Source organism: Vulpes vulpes, chromosome 4 (assembly GCF_048418805.1).
Source record: "Vulpes vulpes isolate BD-2025 chromosome 4, VulVul3, whole genome shotgun sequence".
NCBI lineage: Eukaryota > Metazoa > Chordata > Mammalia > Carnivora > Canidae > Vulpes > Vulpes vulpes.
Genome location: NC_132783.1, coordinates 67,795,642 through 67,810,025, shown reverse-complemented (window position 1 = coordinate 67,810,025; position 14,384 = coordinate 67,795,642). Strand labels below are relative to the sequence as shown.

Genomic DNA, 14,384 nt, shown 5'->3' with positions numbered 1-14,384 from the left:
GTAAAGTGGTGAGGCCACTATGGAAAGCAGTTTACTGGTTCATCAAAAAGTTAAACACAGAATTACCATACAGTCCCACTATTCCATTCCCGGGTATATACCCCAAAGAACTAAAAACAGGGACTCAAACAAGTATGCATACATGCATCTTCACTTCAAATAGAAGCACTATTTAACCAAACAGTGGAAACAGTTCAAACGTCCATCAATAGATGATAGACAAACTGGTGTATACATACAGTGGAATATTATTCAGCCTTAAAAAAAGAAGGAAGGACCACAATCACCATGAATTAGTCAACACTTTCCTCCTGCAATAATAAATCTACATCTATATTTTAGCTAACTAAAAGAATTTCAAAATTGGGAGAATTCACTCTAAGCTACATCTGAAATGCTTGCCTATATTTGGAAATACTCAAATATTAAAGATAAATTTAAAAAAGAATGAAATACTGATATCACAACGTGAAAGAACTCCCAAAATACAAATAATGTGTAAGAACCTCCAAAACGAAAGTGAAAGAAGCCAGACACAAAAGGTCACCCATTGTATGATTCCACGGATACAAAATAACCATAATACATAAATCCAAGGAAACAGAATACACTTTGGTGGCTGGAGGAGGAAGGAGGAGACACTGCCAAGTGGGTAAGGGAGCTGACTTTGGAGTGATGGAAATGTTTTGGGGTAGTTGTAAGACACTGTGACTGTACTCCATGCCACTGAACTGTTCACTGGAAAACAGATCATTATACGTTATGCGAATTTTGTCTCAATAAATTATTTTTATTTTTTTTTAAGTAGGCTCCATGCCCAAAGCGGGGCTTGAACTCACAACCTTGAGACTGAGAGTCCCATGCGCTACCCACTGAGCCAGCCAAGCGCTCCTCAATAACTATTTTTAAAGGTATGATATAATTCAGCAGTCATTAAAGAGCATCAAATTACATTCAAGAGGCCATGAGAACTGACTGAGATAAATTCTCACTTGTGTCTGTGTCTGTCTTAACAACTGGAGACCAGACCTGATATACCAAAAAGGCCCCAGATGGGGGCAATTACTGAAGTTGGAAAGGTTAAATTTCATAAGGCACAAGTGGGTTAAAAGGGTGGGTAGATTTGGACTGGGGTACAGAAAGGGTACGGGTATTCCAGGTGGGATGAGTCTGTATATAGAAGTACAAAGATAAAATGCAAAGGGGCAGTAAGCAGACAACCCTGGCTGGAAGGAGTTGGTGTTGAAAAATGGAAAATACAAGGTTGGGAAGTGAGTGTTCAGACTGGGGAGTCTGGGAACCAAGAGAAAGGCTTTAGTCTGACAAGAGTCAAGAACCAGTAATGGTTGTTGGTAGGTAGTTGGGTATATAATAATTTATAACCTATTTCTTTTTAAAGCTAGTATCTGACAACATATGCTAAGCACTGCAGTTAAGCGTTGTATACACGTGGCCTTCTCTTCTAACGATTCCTCCATTTAGTGGGCTTAACCATTTAGTGGAATTCATTGCAGTTTCAATAAATATCCATCTGTATAATTTTAAGGAGCTGCACAGCGTTCCCTTCCATGAAACTTAGCCATACCCCTATCTTTGGGTAATTAAGATGTCCTTTCTCTCTTAATATCTCTTAATACAGCATTTCAGAAGTATGCTTGACCTGTATTTTTGTAAATTCCCCCAATTTGGCAATTAAATTGAATCCTAACAAATATAATTGCTGAGGCAGAGGTTGTAAATGATGGTAAGACCTTTCGGGATGCCTGGGTGGCTCAGCGATTGAGCATCTACCTTTGGCTCAGGGTGTGATCCCGAGGTCCAGGATCAAGTGCAGCATCAGGCTCCTTGTGGGAAGCCTGCTTCTCCCGCTGCCTATGTCTCTGCCTCTCTCTGTCTCTCATGAATAAAATCTTAAAAAAAAAAAAAAGACCTTTCATATATGCTGCCCCATTTCCCACCCAGTAGGTAATAGTTTCATTCCTTACCTACCAGTGTAGAGGACAGTCTGTTTCCCTCTGCTCAGAGTATTCTGTTTTTATCTCTTCCTAATCTGAAAATAGCACTCACAAGACCAAACTTTTGGCTTATTGGCCATTTATATCTCTTCTTTTGTAAATTATGTGTTTCCTTTGCTAATTTTTATGTGATTTGATCTCTTCTGGCCTAAGATAAAGAGAAGAATGCCTATTTTCCAGTTATCTCAGGACCACTTACTGACTTATCAATTTGAACACCACCTTCACAATTACAGTCACCAGGGTCTGTTTCCAGACTTTTTTGGAAAGGAATCTTTGAGATTATTCATATCTAACTACAATAGCTCTGACAGATGACTGTCCAATCTACATGGACACTGATATTTTAAAAATTACAATAGTAATTCCTATTCAGTCCAGAAAACATAGAAAAATCACAAAACATAAATAAAAGTTGTTTTTTATTTTTTTTAAGATTTCACTTATTTGAGAGAGAGTAAGTGAGAGAGACAGAGCATAAGCAGGGGGAAGGGGCAGTGGGAGAAGAAGAAGCAAACTCCCCGCCAAGCAAGGAGCCCAACCTGGGGCTCGATCCCAGGACCTGAGATCATGACCTGAGCCAAAGGTAGATGCTTAACCAACTGAGCCACTCAGGTGCCCCAATAAAAGTCACTTTGAATACTTCCACACATTGAGAATCACTGTGAAAGTTTTGGTGCAATTAATGTAATTAAGGGTGACAATTCTGAAATCAGATGGCTTAGGTTTGAATTCCTGTCATCTACCAGTATTTACCAGCTCTTTGACCAACTGACCCAGCCTCATCAATCTTTGGTTTCTTCATTTGTAAAACAGGGTCAATGAAAGTATTCCACTTAAGAGTGGATGATAACACAAGAAGATCTAACTAAACAAGGAGATAAAAGTAAAGTATTTGGTACAGTTTCTAGCAGGGAGAAGCAGCTAAAAGATGTTTGCTACCATTGTTATCATTAGATTATGAGAATGGAAGGTGATACACTACTTTGTAACTTGCCCTTTTAATATAACAATATAAGCACTTCCCCCATGACTAATTTCCTTCTGCATTGTTTAAACTTAGACTATTTTAATATCTTTAAATTTTTAATTCTCTACAATAAACCTGTATTTGTTGTTGTTTCTAGACTAATCCCTTATAATGATCTGCTTAATCTGACTTGAATAGTATCATACTGTTTCAATATTATACCCCTTTAATAAATGCATACATTTTGGGACACCTGGGTGGCTCAGTGGTTTGGTGTCTGCCTTCCACTTGGGTGTGATTCTGGAGTTCTAGGATTGAGTCCCACATTGGGCTCCCTGCATGGAGCCTGCTTCTCCCTCTGCCTCTGTCTCTCTCTGTGTCTCTCATAAATAAAATCTTAAAAAAAAATAATAAATGCATACATTTTAATGTAAAGCAAAGTCTTATTTTTTTTTTTCAAAAGTTTCTTGGCTTTGGATCAACATTCTTCTTTCATATAAGCTTCCATTATTTTGTTAAGGTTCCAAAACAGAAAAGTCCTCTATGACTTTTTCTTTTAAGTAGGCTCCACACCCAGTGTGGAGCCCAACGTGGGGCTTGAACTCACAACTCTGAGATCAAGACCTGAAGTGAGATCAAGAGTCAGATGCTTAACTTACTGAGCCATCTAGGTAATCCCCAATGATTTTTATTAGAACTGTTAAAACTGTAGATTAGTGAGTGGAGGAGTATTTGCCTTCTTTACAAAATTTAATCTTATTCATGTCTTTTATTAACCTATGTGAAATTTTACAATTTTTCTATAGAATTTACACATTCAAATTTGTTGTGATTAAAAAGAAAATTGCTGGATAATCATTGTTTCAGCACATATTTGTTGAGCATCTACTATGTTCCATTCACTGCTCAGTGGTCTTCAACACTAGAAATGACCCCAGTCCTACTATATAAAGATTATAGTTCAATGAGGGAAACCAACAGGAATCAAAATCACACAGAAATGTCATCACAGCAACTTAGAGAACTTACAAACTACAGCATGGTCAAGGGAAGCAGTAGAGACAGTTTCCTAAGGACTTGAATAGTAGCATCATCTCATCCTGACAGAGTTAACAGGGTACAGGCACACTTCTAATCCCTATTTTAAAGAAAAGCAACCTGAGGCAAAAAGGCTGAGTAATTTGTCCGTGGCACCCTCTAGCAGAGCAGTGGAGGTGGGACTGAGCCCAGGCAGTCTGGTTCTAGATCTGACCCAGACAGAGTGAAGGAAGACCTAAGGAAGGTTTCAGATTTTAAAGGTGAAGGTCCATGGGCAGCCAGCAGACAGGGAGACAGGCAGAGTGGTCCAGGCAGAAAGACAGCATACTGTAAATCCTCTGCCTTAACTGGCTAGAGCTGAATATTTTACCTATCTACATAACTGAATTCTTAACAGCTCTATTAATGTTTCCATTTATCCGGTGGGTAATTGTGTCATTTAAACGTAACAATATCAAGGTCTTCTTAATATTTATACTCATTTAACATCTTATTTTACTAGATAAAACATCAAAAGAAAGTACTCAATACTAGTACTGCTTATTCCTGACATTAATACTTCATTTAATGATCCAGAATTTCCTCGTTTTGGTAAGATTTTTATTTAACATTTATAAGCATCCAGTGGGAAGATGCTCTACATGGCTATGGGTTAATATTGATATATTTTACCATACAAAGGAAGGGTTCTGGGCAGCCCCGGTGGCCCAGTGGCTTAGTGCCGCCTTCAGCCTGGGGTGTGATCCTGGAGACCTGGGATTGAGTCCCACATCGGGCTCCTTGCATGGAGCCTGCTTCTCCTTCTGCCTGTGTCTCTGCCTCTCTCTGTGTCTGCCATGAATAAATAAATAAAATCTTTAAAAACAAAAACAAAGGAAGGGTTCTCCTATTCTTTGCTTTACCAAAAACCAAAAATTTTAAGTCAGGAAAGCTGGCTGAACTTTATCAAGTGCTTTTGGAAATGTCCTTATAATAATCATATGATTTTTCTCCTTTGACTTATTAAGGTGATTAATTACATTTTTTTAAAAAGTCAAACCATCTATGTACTTCTCATATAAATTCTAATTGACCAAGGCACATCATTACTTTAACTGGTTGCTGGCTTCAGCTTATTAATATTTTACTTAGGATTTTTATAACTATTTTATAGCTTTCTTCCCACCCCTTGCCCTCACAACTATATTAAATTCTGGCATCAGTGTTTTTTCCTGGTTTGGTAGGGTCTGTGAAAGAAAAACAGTTTGTTATAGTCATACACAGGGTTGTCTTGAACAGAAGGTTAAATTTGTTCTTCAATCTAAAAATTTTTAGCTCACTATGGCTTTATCTTATATAAACAACGCAACTATCTGTATTTAGATGGTATAAGTTTCCACAGAATTAGGAATAGCTTCTGTTTTCCTCTTTGCTCAGATAATACAAATAAGATTTTATATTTTTTATTTTTTATTTTTTAAAGGTTTTATTTATTTATTTGACAGAGAGAGAGAGAGAGAGAGAACACACCCACAAGGAAGATGAGCTGCAGAGGGAGAGGGAAAAGTAGGCTTTCCATTGAGCAGGGAGCCCAAGACAGGGCTTGATCCCAGGACCCTAAGATCACAACCTGAGCTGAAGGCAGACACTTAACTGACTGAGCCACCAAGATGCCCCTATTTTATATTTTTTAAAGATTTTATTTATTTATTTGAGAGAGATATAAAAAGCATGAGCGGAGTGGGTGCGGGGAGGCAGAAGGAGAAGCAGACTCCCCAATGAGCAGGGAGCTCCAGGTCTTAATCCCAGGATCCCGAGATCATGACCTGAGCTGAAAGCAGACTGAGCCACCCAGGAGCCCTGCAAGAAAAATTTAGTTACTACAGAAATAGTCTCAAAACACAATACAGAATCTCATCTTTTTCTTCTGGATCATCTTCCTGGGCATTTTTTTTTTCCTGGGCATTTATTGATTGATCCATATTTTTAATCTTATTAGTAGGGATTTCTCCACATCTATGTCTTAATTCTAATGGCCTCTACAATAGTCCACACAATCCCTCATTCCTAATATACATTTGTTTCTGCTCTCCTAGTTAGGGGTTAGCCTTAGCAGATTTATTTACCTTACTCTTTTTTAAAGAACCAACTCTTGGATCTATTCATTGATTCCACTGTTGCTCTGTTTCTAATTCACTTATTCTGACTTTGTTCTAGGCAATGCTTCCAATTTCCCTTATTTCCTTTTCTTGTTGCTCAAGCCTGGTGTCCAGGTCATTCATTCCCTGTCTTCCTTGATACTAAGAATCCACCGAAGGTTGAAGCAAAAGAAGGATCACGGTCAGTCGTGTGAGGAGAGAAGAGCCAGAAGACGAGAACAGGGAAGCCACCTGGGAGACTACAGCAAAAGTCCAAACAAAGACAGAGACTACTGGGTTAAAAGGAAGGGTCAGACTCTAAATAGGTACATAAGTAAAAAGGACAGGATTTTGAGAAAACTTTGGCATGGACAGAGGACAAAAGCACTGGCTTCCAGTTTGTGTAGTGACAGAAGGTGCGGTGCCATGAACGGAAATGGAAAGTTTAAGAGGAAGAATGGTTTTAGAGTCCAGTCAAGAGCCAAGTGCTTGGGAGACACTAAACTAGAAGCTGTCTTGCCTGTAGTTAGGAAATTCCAGAGAAAGATAAGAGCTACAGATATGAATTTGATAATCATTAACTTACAATAGATGAGTAAACAGGAGATGGAGGCAGGATTTCAATGACAGCTCAGGAAGCTTAAGTCTAAGGAGAAGAAAGAGCTGACCCTGGTGGGGGCAAGACATTCAAGAGGAGGAGGATAAACCAAGTTGGTAATTTACCAAGTCTTTTCTAAAGAACTATCAGGGGCACTTGGGTGACTCAGTGGTTGAGCGTCTGCCTTCGGCTCAGGGCATGGTCCCAGAGTCCCAGGATTGGGTCCCCCATCAGGATCCCCTGAGGGAGCCTGCTTCTTTCTCTGCCTGGGTCTCTGCCTCTCTCTCTGCTTCGCTCATGAATAAACAAAACCTTTGAAGAAAAAAAAAAAAAAGAACTACTTGAAGAACACTTGTTTTACATCTTTGCCATAAAGCTATAGTTATTACAACGATTTTCATTTTCCATTATACTCCCTTATCCCTAATGTCAAATATTTTTCATTTTTCATGAGTCTTGCTAGATAATTGTCTAAACTTTAGACAGTATTTTCAAAGAACCAGCTTTTATAGTGAAATCTAATTAAACATGAAGTCAGAGGAAGAACAATTAGTTTGGAGGCAAAGCAAGAGAGCAGTTGAGAGCGCGGGCCATGGAGCCAGTCTGACCCCCCATCAGATGCCTCACTGGCTGGCTGACTTTGAGCAAATCCTTTTGTACCTCTTAGCTTGTTTCCTCATTTGTAAAACAGGAACAACTACCACCTCATACCCTCCTAGGGCTTTTATGAGAAGATATACTGCCCACAATTCACAGGGAATGGTTGTTAAATGTTAGTAGGGTTGATCCTTGAACTACAGGGTTTGAACTGCGTGGGTGCTCTTACACGCAGATTTTTAACATAAATATGGTATACTACTGTAAATGTACTTCAGCTTCCTTATGATTTTCTTAACTACATTTCCTTTTCTCTGGCTTATTTTATTCTAAGAATACAGTATATGATACAGAATATCAAAACATGTGTTCATCAACTATCTGTTCTGGTCAACAGTAGGCTAGTAGTAGTTAAGTTCTGGGGGAATCAGAAGTTGTACACGGATTTTTTTTTTTTATGGTGTGTGGGGGGATTGGTGCCCTTAACCTCCACATCGTTTGAGGGTTCACTGTACACATATCTATGTTAAAACTATTGGAGGGTTTTCTTATTCATTTATTTTTTTAAGATTATTTATTTATTTGAGAGCATGTATATGGGGGGAGGGGCTGAGGAAATGGGAGAAGCAGACTCCCCCTGCTCCCCTGCTTAGGACCCTGAGATCATGACCTGAGCCAAAAGCAGATGCTTAACCAACTGAGCCAACCAGGCACACTCTGTTCATTTCTTCTTCCTTCTTTCCTTAACATTATTTTGGTTTTCATAGCACTTTACAGCTTTCAAAATGCTCTCACAACACTCCTTCCTTTGGTCTTCCATTCTTTGAGGCAGGTAGAACATACTTTAGGCTTATCACACGCATGGGGAAATGAGCTCAGTGTTAATGGATGTGTTTACGGTCACAAGACAAACTGTAAAGCTGAAACTTGCCACATCCTTGCTCTACGACACCACACCAATAGAGATGCATGGTCCACTTGTCACCACTCATTTTGCCAATGCTGGGTCCTAACAAGAGATTGTTTATGTAGAACAATGCCATCAAACTTCTTTCCTGTCCTCCCAAACCCCACAGACAGCTGATTTTAAGAAGATCGGTTTTGGTAGAGACATAAGGAGCTGACCGCAGTAGGTTCAATAAAGAATTGGCAATGTGGAGACAGAGCCTAGAAACATCTCCCTTGAGGAATTCTGTTGTAAAGGAACCAGAGATGAGAGGTGGATGGACGGATGTGTGGTCCCGTCTTTGTTACTAGTTTTTTCAGGACAGGAGCTACTACAGCCATTTGTATACTGATGGGAGGCGAGAAGGAATGAGATCTCCCGCACAGGAAGAGTGCTACACTCAGTGGTGGCTCCCACAACCCCACCCTGGAGGCAAAAGCTATCCCCAGAGCTGCAGGTAGGTTGTTTCTATGATGGTGGGGAAGCGTGGAAGTTCTCTGATTGTTTCCTTCTCAATCAAATCAAATAACCTCATAGTAAGGAGAGGAGACAGTGGTTTGGGAAGTACCATCTATTTGCCATATGTTCACGTCTGCAGGTAAAAATGACTGAAACCTTGCTAACAGCAAACCCAGAGCCAATTCCTAAAGGAAGATGTTTTATAAGGAGCTTAACAGCAGCTGGCTGCACTCACCACTTGACCACCTTGCTCCAGTTATAAAAGTGTGCCAAGTTCACCTGAAAACAAGGATGACTCGGCTTTCCCCATGGATGGGTTAGCACTTGGAAGTCAGGCAAGCCTAGTCCTAGGTGTAGGGTGACCTGGGAAGAGCAACAAGCATCACTGTGGCTGGAGGAGCTGCCTGAAGGCCAAGCAGCCGTTAGGCAGGATCAATTATACTGCCTCTGCTTTCATCAATTTCTGCATTTGTAAGACAACCACTGTCGAGGACCTTGTACATCACAAGGTGGTGGATGGTCCCAAGTGGTAAGTTTCTTTTAGAATGTAATAGCAGGAAAAGTAATAAGAGGAAAAGTTCTCCTCCTCTGAATTCATATGCTTCTTTTGTTTTAACAAAATATTATTCATCTGTATCTGAGATGTGTAAGTTATCATAAAACAACTTGAAAATAAAGGCTGCCCACTGGAAATGAGATTATAAAGTCAACATATAATTAATCCATTAGAACAAAGATCTGAAAAGCCATCTTAAAGAGACAGAATGGCTTTATAACCAAGCATGAATATAATCTGATCAAAGCTGTACTAACCCACACAAAAGTATAAACACATATAAAAAATGTATAAAACCAAAAGAAAAGGAGCTGGTCAGCTGCACAGAATGGAAAGAGAGGCAGGAAAGCAAATGATGTGGCACTGATCCAGAACAGAACCAGGGGTGGGGGGGGTGCTAGAGCCAGCAAAGTGAGCAGCCAGCCTTAGCTGCAAAGGCTACTCACAGCCTGGGGTTGTAGCATGGACTGAACACACATCAGATGCTCAAAGTGGCACATCCTCTTAAGAGCTGAACACTTTCTCATATACCTACACATGCTTTCAAATATCATCAGTTCTACTGGGAAAGCTGAAGCTCATCTAGGTGATAATGTGAAACCCTTAGTGAAAAGGGAACAGAATCACTTTTTAGATTTATTTATTTGAGAGACAGTACATGCAAGGGGAAAGGCAGAGGGAGAGGGAGAAGCAGACTCCCCACCAAGCAAGGAGCCCCACATGGGGCTTGATCCCAGGACCCTGAGATCATGACTTGAGCCGAAGGTAGACAATTAACCAACTGAGCCACCCAGGCACCGCCAGAGTCATTTGGAACACCCCAAACACAGGTGGAAAAAGGTCGGAAGAGTACTCAACTGCTCTTCCATGCAGAAGAGGTGGATCATCTGACCCAGGACTTCTGAGTGTCGACACAAGGAACATCATCACCCGAGTGGAGCAAATCCACTGTGCTGGTAACTAAGCCAGAAATAGTCATACAAAATTATCTCCAAATGATACTAGGGTAACATGGAATGAGACTTTATTAGCAAGCTTAAAAACAGATAGCAGTTATGTATTTGGGGTTCTTTCTAGTTAGGTTGTTCAGTTTGTGAAAAGTCAAGAAGTAAGCACTTGTGATACATGTTTCTGCATCTATGTCACATTTCAGTAAAAGGTAAAGATAAAAAACAGAAGGAAAATGTTAGAAAGCATTAAGCCAAAATGAAAAGTATTAAGATTATGCGACTTTAGTAAATTTTGCATTTATTCTATCTGTAAGGTAACAAGCCCAAACAAAAGGATAAGATGATCTCTTTAAAACACCACACTGTGAAAAGGGGAAGCTTCAAAAGTATGTCAGTTGGCCAAGTATTTAGGGAGCCAATGAAGCCAAGCCGTGTCTACACACTGTAGAACTAACTTCCTGAAGAGTCTGTATACACAAAGCGCTCTCCCACTTCCTGCAGGCAAGTTCCCCCCAGGGTAGGTTCTAAAACCCAGGCCATATATCTTTCATCCAGAGGGAGGAAGAAAACAAACCCTCACTAACCAAAGCTGAACAAGTCTACCAGGGTACGGGTCTTTTAAAAGGTAAATGTAATTCTTAATAACAACAGATCTACTTGAGAAAGTTAAGGAGTATGCAAATACCACAGCTATCATCAACATAGGGTTCATGCTACAAAAAGCAACTCCTAAACCAAAAACTTTCTGAAAGATGCTGTTCAGGAAGCAAAAGAGGCAAGGATCCTTCAGGCAATGCCACAGTGGCCAGGGCTGGGGGAGAAAAATAAATCTCTTTACCACTCTATGCCTCAGTCTCTGCACTCTAAAGAAGCTAGCAAATTTACTTGCGCGTACCTTAAAGAAGGTTGGAGGAGATCTGCCACAAAACGATATGTGTTAACACACACAGAAAATCAAGGCTTAGGGGAAAAGGATCAAGCAAATATAATAGGGTTACCACAGTTACCATGACTGAGCATAACATTTGGTCCTTAACTTCCTCATAGCCAGAATAAAAAAGGAAATAACTCTCATTATAAAATGTTCCTCTACCAATTTCCTGCCACCTCTAAGGCACAGTAATGATTTAAGCGAGCTGTAAGATCTATGTCACATATTTATATAACTGATTCCTCCATTAAGAAAGATATATTGACAATCTTCAAGTCTTACTGGCTGTCAAAAATACAGTTAGGTTTGTAACTACTTCCTTAATTTTCTGGCAGTTAACACCTCCCAAATCAGACACAACTGCTCTTTTCTTCACAAAGAACTGTGGGAAAATAAGCTCAAATCTTGGATAATTAATTTCAATACACTAAAGAAAATTATTTCAGATTGTAAATCACTGACTTGATTGAGGCATTAAGCATATAGGCAGTGCTAAAGCTGCCAGCTAGATGAAGGTGGCCATTTCAAAAGTACCATAAAGTACCATAAAGACACTAAGTACAAGGACTACCTCACTTAGGAGCAGACAAAAGTCTGCAGTAAAGGGATACCTGGGTGGCTCAGTGGTTACACGTCTGCCTTTGGCTCAGGGCGTGATCCTGGGGTCCTAGGATCAAGTCCTGGAGCAGGCTCCCTGCTTGGAGCCTGCTTCTCCTCCCTCTGCCTATGTCTCTGCCTCTCTCTCTCTCTCTCTCTCTCTCTCTCATGAATAAAATCTTAAAAAAAAAAAAAAAGGCAATAAAAAGAAAAAAAATCAGAGTCATTGTTCTTACAAATACTATATTTTCAAAGAAGAAAAACCAAAAGTATTTTGAAACAATTACAAGTAGTACACGTTTGAACTATTACATCTTAGTTTGTAAAGAACACATAGATGTATTTAATACCAGATGAATACCACCTTTGAATGAGATACAGTTAGCTTTCACAGGAAGAGAAGAGAGAGAGATGAAGTCTTCAATCAACAGACAGGGTTCAGCTTATCTAGACTTTAATTCACTAGATCTACAACACTGGGGTGTCAAATTAAGACATCTCTAAGATCTCTCCAAAGCTCACTCTGTCCAGGGCTCTGTTCATGCCACTTTACCAGAGGCCTTCCCTGGCCCCCTTGCAAAGTAGCACAGCACTTTTTACTCTCCAAGGCACCTATCAGTAGGCCTACTAAACACTGATCTCTTCCCCCACCAGAACGCAGAATTCACTAGGGCAAATCAGCCAGCTGTGCTATATCCCCAAGGCCCAGAATACTAAGTAGCAAGTAGCAGGCTCACAGATGGCTTTCCTGTGAAAGAACAGATCCATTCTAGCTCAATAGTCCAAAGTACTAGGCGCAGTAAAGCATCCTAAAAACAAACAAACAAACAAAAAAGTAAATTATTTTTCCCACAGGAAAACAGAGATGATCTGACATCTGTGGTTATACATGCCTTTCAAATAAAAGGTAAAAATTGTGCTGGAGGAGAAAGCTGAAGGCGGCCTGGCAAAGTCAGTCAGCCCTGGCGCCTGGGTCATGCATGCTTGTGTCTGCAGCTGGACCGCAGCGGGGCTCAGCCCACTGAGCATGCGGCTGCTCCCGGGGCACTGGATTCCATGTGATGGTGGTCCACACGGCACAATCAGCCATTGCCAGTGCTGTGTTCAGACCTACACGCTCCCCTCCCACCAGCTGTTGTCTGTGGCTCTATAATCACCAGGGGTTCTGTCTTAAGAGAATACACACGCAGCCATCAAAAGGTGTGGAGACTTAGAATCCAAAAGCTGTGGGAAGACTTCTTGAAAAGTGGCTTCTATATCTGTCCCCTGTATAGGGACTGGCTTGATATGGGCAGGCTTGTGGCTGGAAAGGTCTGCAAGGGATGAGGATACGATTAACAGATGGTGAGGCTCTGAAGAACTGGCGTGATCTACTTCCTGGCACTTATTGTGGCCCTTATGTTGATCAGAAGGGGATTCTGGATTCAGAACATGAGCCCCTGGGCTACGATACGATTGGTTGTAAAGCCTGAATTTGTTCCTACATCTCTTCTTCTTAGGACAGTGAGGGAACCGGGGCAGGTTTCATAGCGCCCAGCTTCTACCTACTTGTCCAAGACAAGGAGAGAGAAATGACAGACACTTTGGGAGTCGCTACCATGATAGAGATGGCTTCTGTCACGTACCGCAGCCAGTAAAGCTAAGAGAAACAGCTGGAGTGCCAAGTAGCATAAGCAGTTGCTTTTGAGAATGATTAACTGGGGCTGACAGCAGCAGCAGCCAAGCCACTTTCGCACCTGTCAGCAGCTACGGGACATTCCTGTTGGCCCAGGGGCGGCTGGCTCAAAGACTCAGGCCACACATTTGTAACAGCACACTTGTAATTCCAAACTAAGAAAATAAGTACTACGTGGGGGAGATAAATAAAAATTTGAAACATTTGAATAAATTATGCTTAAAACCTCATAATACAGCGTTCAACCTCTGAAGCAGAGAATACTAGATGATGGTTTCCACGTATGAGGGAATTGGTAGAATGGACAGAAGAATTTCTCCAAACACTTAGTTCATGAAAACCTTTATGATCTAGAGGAAAAGCAGGATACAGGTCAGAGTTGGCTCAAATACGGAATCAAACACTGGCAGAAGCCTGATGTCACACAGTGAAATGATCCACCTAGGTCAAGGATATCAATCAATTTCATACTAGAAATCAATCTGTAGGGACGCCTGGCTGGCTCAGTGGTTGAGCGTCTGCCTTTGGCTCTGGTCGTGATTCCCGGGTCCTGGGATCAAGTCTTGCATCGGGGTCCCCCCCACGGGGAGCCTGCTTCTCCCTCTGCCTACGTCCCTGCCTCTTTCTCTATGTCTCTCATGAATAAATAATTTAAAAAAAAAAAAAAAGAAAAATTTATCTGTATCTTCCATTGCCTAGAATCTGGGTCTCCCTGAGCCAGTGAGCATCACACGACTACAGGAGGAAAAGGCAAATGAAGATTTACATAATAACGTACCACAGGCTGGCAAATACTAGAAATGTGGTTTCCTACCTGTAAGTACTGGGGGTCTAAGACAAAGTTTTGTCTGGAGTCGAACCGCCTGGGCTCCTCCCTTTACAGCTGTGGCGCCTCAAGAAAGGGGTGATTTCTCTGTGTCTGTTTCCCCATCTGA

General features: G+C 40.9%; 1 protein-coding gene across 8 annotated transcripts in view; it reads right to left on the bottom strand.

Moving 5' to 3' along the window:
* TTC13 (tetratricopeptide repeat domain 13) overlaps positions 1 to 14,384 on the bottom strand; it is a 78,730-nt gene that overhangs the window by 62,492 nt on the left and 1,854 nt on the right. The window lies entirely within an intron of this gene.